We start from the raw sequence: 6,923 nt of genomic DNA on the forward strand, positions 1-6,923 counted from the left end.
AATCTAAATTTTCCCCAACCAGCTGAAAGGGAATCTTCCCACTGAAGCTGATTGCAACTTAGTAATTCCAGCTGCACAGATCAAACACTTGAAGTCATTATTGGTTCTACATTCAATTCATAAGGAAAGTCAGTGAATTCTTTCAAAACATCAATATATCCAGAATCAGGGTGTTGCTTACATTCTCCATTAGCAATACTTCTATCTGAGCCACCAAATAAACCACCATTTATTTGGGTTAGTGTAATCATTTTCTAACAGATATTCGTTTTACTATATCTGACCCAACTCCATAGTTTGTTCTGAAAGCATCAGCCAATTTTTTTTTTTTTTTTTTTGAGACAGAGTCTCACTCTGTCACCCATGCTGGAGTGCAATGGTGCCATCTCGGCTCACTGCAAACTCTGCCTCCCAGGTTCAAGCGATTCTCCTGCCTCAGCCTTCTGAGTAGCTGGGATTACAGGCGCATGCCACCGTGCCCAGCTAATTTTCATATTTTTAGTAGAGACAGGGTTTCAACATCTTGGCCAGGCTGGTCTCGAACTCCTGACCTTGTGATCCACCTGCCTCAGCCTCCCAAAGTGCTGGGATTACAGGTGTGAGCCACCGTGCCCAGCCCAGAACTTTTATAAATGAAAGTTTAATGAGAATCCTCCTTTGTTCAAAATTCTATATCACTTTTCTACTTTACTCAGAGTCAACATCCTGCATAGACCTAAAACACCCTACATTAAACAGTTTCTCTTTTCCTATCTGTTCCTGTCTCTTATCATTTACAACTTCACTCACTATATTCCAGTCACACTGCTTCCTTTACTGTAAAGTAACACCAGGCATATTTCAATAACTTTCTTCTGCTTGGAAATATCTTTCCCTGGCTAATTCCTTCAATCTCTCCACATTTTTACTTGCATCATATATTTTCAGGATTATTAATTTTCATGATATTGTAGCCATTCTTACATTTACATTCTTGTAGTTTCAAATTCACCTTTCATTGCCAGTTGTGAGAATATAGAGGTGAACTCTTTGAGTATTTTCCCTTTGCTGGTTGGCATATTAACCCTTGTCAGGAGAGAACGCTAGAGACACATTGCTAGAGAAAGGAGTTTTTCTTTCATCTTGCTGTATACTGTCTCAGCAGGATTCTGCAAAGCAAGGTACTTTTCCAGTGCCTGGCTACTGAGCATAAATGGTTTCTTCAGTGCCAGATCCCTATAGTATAATCATTTTCTCCAGCACTGGATTTTGCAGAGCATTATGGTTATTTCAGCAGCAGAAAAAAATCTTCTCCTGACATCACTTTTAGGGAATTATATTTGTGAATCTGTTTCCCCAGCATCCTAAAGGGTGGATTCCAGCCTGCCCCACCATCAGAGCACCTAAGTGACTTCTCTGCCATTTAGGTCACCACAAACATGCACTCAAAAACAAGATATAATTAGCCTTATTCTAAGTTACTGATTTATGGTAATCTTTAGAACATGTTTAATTAGAAAACTCCACTTTTGTGAACAGAAAACAATATTATTAAATATTTTAAAATATAGCTGTCATGGGTATATTTTATTTATCTTTTCATGTACTTTTAAACATTACATATTTGTATCAAATGGACTAAACACTTTTATTATTCTTAACAATTAATATCCTACAATCAGCCATGCTACATGTATTGAGCAACCTGTGAAAAGTTGACATTTATAATACAGCCATAGGTCTGTAGAGTCTGTCATTTTTCAGAATTTACTATTTTGTTCACTATGTTCCTGACTGATTATCTAGCTAATCTGACCAAATACAGGTTTATCAAAAAAAAAAAAAAATGCATTGATCTTCTAAAACTCAAATAGAAAATTATTTAAACAAATAGAATACGTATATTTTTAAGTGCTGTAAAAGTGAAACAGTAATAAAATCTCAGCAACCTGGAAACATAAAATGAAGAGGGAAAAAGAGAGGGGAATGAAAAGATGAGGAAAAAGAGTGAAAGAGGGAGGGAATTAAGCTATGGAGACAAATTTCACTAAGTATTCTCTGCTGCCCTATTATTATATTCTTCAGTCAGTTTTTTTTTTTTTTTTTCAAAAAGCAATGGCCTAGAGCTGATAACTAGAATTTTGCTTTTGTGATCAAAACCCAGTTGCCTGATACTGCCAATGCCTTGCGTGCTGGAAACACAGTTAAATGGTAATAAAACAGCAGTATTGAAGATGTTCCAGCTCATATTCATTTGACAATGTGAAAATATAGTACAATTTTGTTGTAACTGCTGTCAGACTTTTAAATGGCCCTTACACACAAATTCATTCTAAATTTATTTTTTCTATACTTTGTGATAGTGTCACTAGCCAGGAAACCCCAGGAAACAACAGAAACTCATTTTTGGTTAACTGAGAGTCCTTAATGTTGAAAATGCTGTGCCTAAAAGTATTGTTATACTACAAGCTGATTTATAGTGGTGCTGTTGGTTATTTACTGTGTTATCATAAAATAAATCTGCTGTGTTTTTTTTGTGGTTTACCAAGTGCTTTATTTAAAATTCTAAATGGTGATTTAACACAGCTCTTTAACTCTTCTCTTCTCTGTGGCTCCTCATGCTGACTTTGATTTAGGATGTCAGTCTGAAGATGAGAGGCTTTCAAATAAAAAAGCAATATTTTATGTGTAGATCTCTTTCAATGGCATCAATGCTAATCACTGAACAGTTCTCATTGAGGAGCTAAAATGCTATCAGGCATAGTCGGAGATTAAATGTAGAATTACTGGTCTCCACAGCTGTCAAAATCCCGTTCAACATGCCACAGCCAAGACTACCTTTGAAGCTCACTTAACTTCCATTCATGTTGAGAAGACTGCCAAATCTGAAGGAAATAAATAGCTCTATCATAGGTAATAAATCGAACCAGTGTTGTTTTGTTTTATTCTTTCCATCCAATGGCAATTATAAAGGTACATTTCCTGGGTTTCATAGAACAAGGTTACTTGTTGTATGGGATGGTTGATTTTATGTGTCAACCTGGCTGGGTTAAGTAATACCAAGATAGGTGGTAAAACATTATTTCTGGGTGTGTCTGTGATGATGCTTCTAAAGGAGATTAACATTTGAATGGGTAAACTGAATAAAGAAGATTGCCTTCACCAATATAGATGGGCATTACCCAATTCATTGAGGGCCCAGATACAACAAAGAGATGAAGAAAGGGTGAATTTGTTCTTTGTTTGGGTTGGGCCATTCCATCTTCCTTTGCCCTTCTCCATTGGCCGTCTCCTGTGTCTTGTGCCTTCCTGTGTGGACTGGAACTAAATTGCCAGCTCTTCTGGGTTCTAGCTTACAGCTAGTAGGTCATGGCGCTTCTCAGCCTCCACAGGCAAGTAAACCAATCCCTTAGAATAAATCTCTTTTTCTATATTTAGGCTGGTTCAAGAGTAATTGCAGTTTTTGCCATTGCTTTCATTGAAATACAGTTAAATATATCTAAATAAATACACCCAAACATACCTAAATATATCTTTATATGTCCTGTTGATTCTGTTTCTCTGAAAAACCTTGAAAAACACAGTGCGATTTTTTTATTTTGATATTTTCTGGATCCAAATGTAAATAATTTTGTCACTGATTGTGTCAACAATTTTGTATATTAATAATGCCAATATTAAGTGAACAGTTAGTAAATGTGATCAATCCAACTAGGTGATAAACCATAGTTGATTAAAGCCTTATTAATAATTGATGATACTACTGTTGTCCGATTGGCTATGTGACATTACTTATTAATCATTATGGCTACCAGATTAAGAGACTGATGCCATTTTTGCATCTACTGCAATCTTTTGCATATTTTAAAATGTTACCCATGTTAATTAATTTGGATAATTAGATTAAAATATTTTTTAGAATGATGAAAGATAACCAGATTTACCCCAGTGGTTTTGTTTAAGCCTATGGACCAAAATGTAAGTTCTGAGAGTCATTCAATTTGCTACATTTGGGAACTGTCCAATTGGTCCATGTTCAATTGAAAGTTATAATTGAAAGCTATAAGGACCGATCTTTTGTGGTTCTGAAATCCAGAATTCTTAGATATTCAATGGCTACACATATATGTACTCATAACAATTAAAAATTAAATAAAATAAATTTTAAATATTGTATGTTTAAGCTTTACTTGATTGAAAGATCCAGGTATAATGAATCTTGAATTTATTCTAGCTGCATATTTTCAGATACAGGTTAACTAGTCTCATTATTGAATTTTACAACACATACATCATCAAAAATACTAATAGTATTATTGGATGTAATTTATGAATATGTATTGTCATCAGAGTAAATGAAGCACCTGTTTAAAACTAGCTTTTACGCCAAATGTAGATTTCTTTTTCTTTTCTAGATGTAAAACTCTAAATTAATTCATTCACTTTTGTGTACTTCTAAAGAGCAAGGTTATCTCAATAATTGTACATGTTTCAGTTCATACATATAACTCTGGATACATTGTAATTTCCTCTCTCTACCCCTCTCTTTCCTATTTTTCTTTTTAAAATTCCTCATTTCACCCAAGTATTGGTTTCCATTTCTTCTCGGCCTCTGTTTTAATGCTGGAGAAAGATTTCCTACCTTGATGAATGAGCTCTGCCAGAGCTTATATACTTTGATGCCCTGGCGCTTCTTGGAGTAATAATGAGAACTGCTGCTTCCTAATAGGTATTGCTGTTAACTCTAGTGAGAAAAGGGATTTTACAAGATGATTTATTGACTACACAACATGATTCCCAACTGATTTGCTGGCTGGCAAGTAACAATAATATTACCAGTTGATATTAAACTTACATAAATGGAAAGTTAATATAAAAGCTGATTTAAAAAAAATATTTCTGTGCTGACATATCTAAAATGAAAAGATCTCAGCCATATCTTAATGGCTTGCAGGCTTGAAAATCAACTTCATGTAACATAAGTAGCCAAATACCTGATGTTTGTGATAGCTCATAGATAACCTTGAAAGAATAATTATCTTCAGGCCTATCCAATTCCTTGTCTTGATCTTCCTCATCCCAACAGACTCCAAAATTTGTGTTCCTATACCTCTGATAATGACATTTTTATCAGACTACAACATAAAATGCCATGTACCCATCTATTAAATGTCTTGAACCACATCCTAGCCCACAGAAATAAATTCAAATCTTATCATATTAAGTATACTTTAAAAAAGAATATTTTCTCTCTGCTCTTTCAGGTGGAAGTGAAATGAAGTTTAAGTGTTCACTGCATGATGTGGGTGAGTAGGTGTGTCCTACTTAATTCTAGCAATAGTGCTGGGAGGTGGGATAATGTTGTTTTTTGTAGATCTAGACTGAGAATCCTAAAGGAGAAAAAATTTGTCTTAAATCCACAGAGCTATTAAAATTGAAATTAAAATCTAGGTCAGCCCAAATGTATGACCAATGTCCTTTCCTTTATTTTAATACACATAGCAACATTATTTATTATAGTGATTATTATTGACATATAATGGTAAGAAAAGGCATATGTTCAGATAAAGCATATTAAGGAAACATTTATAATTTGTTTGATTTTGACTTCTGTGGGATTCACTAAGAAATATAAATCAAGCATCTACTTTCTGCACCAGTAAAATATACAAAAGATTTTAAATTATATTCTGTGTAGCAAAATTCATCAGGTTTCTGAAAAGGAGGAGGTCTAGTAGTTTAGATAGAACGTTTGTCACTCTCTGCCACCCATTAGTACATTTCGTCCAAAGATCCTGAGCAGGAAAGTCTCTGATTAACTTAAACTGTGTCAAAATAGAATCACTGGTCACATATATACTCTTCATTTTATAGATGAGACATTTGATGCCTAGTGAAGGCAATTACCTGAGTTTACATTACAGACAGTTAGAGGGAGCTCTGGGATTCTAAGCAGTGCTTCCTGATTCCTTGAACAGAGTTATTTGCACTTTACCAAGCTGCTTTTCTGATATTCGACTAGCTTTGGAAATTGTAGATTCTAAGGGCTATGAATCCAAATTGTACATTTGGCTTTTCCTTTGTACATTTTATAATAGCTCAGTGGCTGTGGAGAAGGTAATCTACTTCTCAGTGTGCATGTTCTTTTACTACAGGCGATAATCTACTGAGTTCTGGAGTTCCCGTAATATAAGCAACTCCCTTTGTGACTTTCAATTGCTGTAGGTTTGTAATAGTGCTTGGCACTTTAATAATTAGTCTACAGGGAGCTTTAATAGAGTAGGGCAACTGTTTTAATTAACTTAATCCCCAGAACATGAGTTGACCATTAGACATCAAATCACAGTTTAGCTCCAAGAGTATTTGAACTCTGAGGAAATCACATTTGTAACTACAGTGGGGATAACATTATCTCCTGTTATAAAACAATACAGCTGCAGCCGATTTGGCTTCACTGGCCTCTGACACTGTGGTAAATGGAAGCCATTATTTCCATTGGAATGAATGTATAATAGAAACGGCTTAAGAGTTTGGCTTTGGGTAGTGTAGAAATGATGTGTGCTGGCCTAATTTATGAGAAGCAAAAGACAAATAGAAAAGAATAGCCATTCTAAAACTTGCAGACTGCCTGTTTTCAGCTGACTCAAGAAATGCAAGTTACAAAGCAACTTAATAGGCTAATTCAGCTCAAAAGAGCAATATCACAATAACTAATTTTATGCTCTGATAACTTACTTTATGTTACTTTTGTTAAACTATGGAAATATTTTAGTCACTTGGTTATTTGTTCAAATATCTTTATTATGCATAAAGTACCTATGAATGAAATGCTAGGTGCAGAGAATGTGAAGACAAGTATTTCAACAATAATAAAATTGCAATCTAGAGTTTACAAAACATGTTTTCATCTATGTAAAGGAATTTTGTTCTCAGCTTATATTAAA

The sequence above is a fragment of the Sapajus apella genome, unplaced genomic scaffold, assembly GCF_009761245.1.
Source record: "Sapajus apella isolate SASKATOON/1434 unplaced genomic scaffold, GSC_monkey_1.0 scaffold5, whole genome shotgun sequence".
NCBI classification, from domain to species: Eukaryota; Metazoa; Chordata; class Mammalia; order Primates; family Cebidae; genus Sapajus; species Sapajus apella.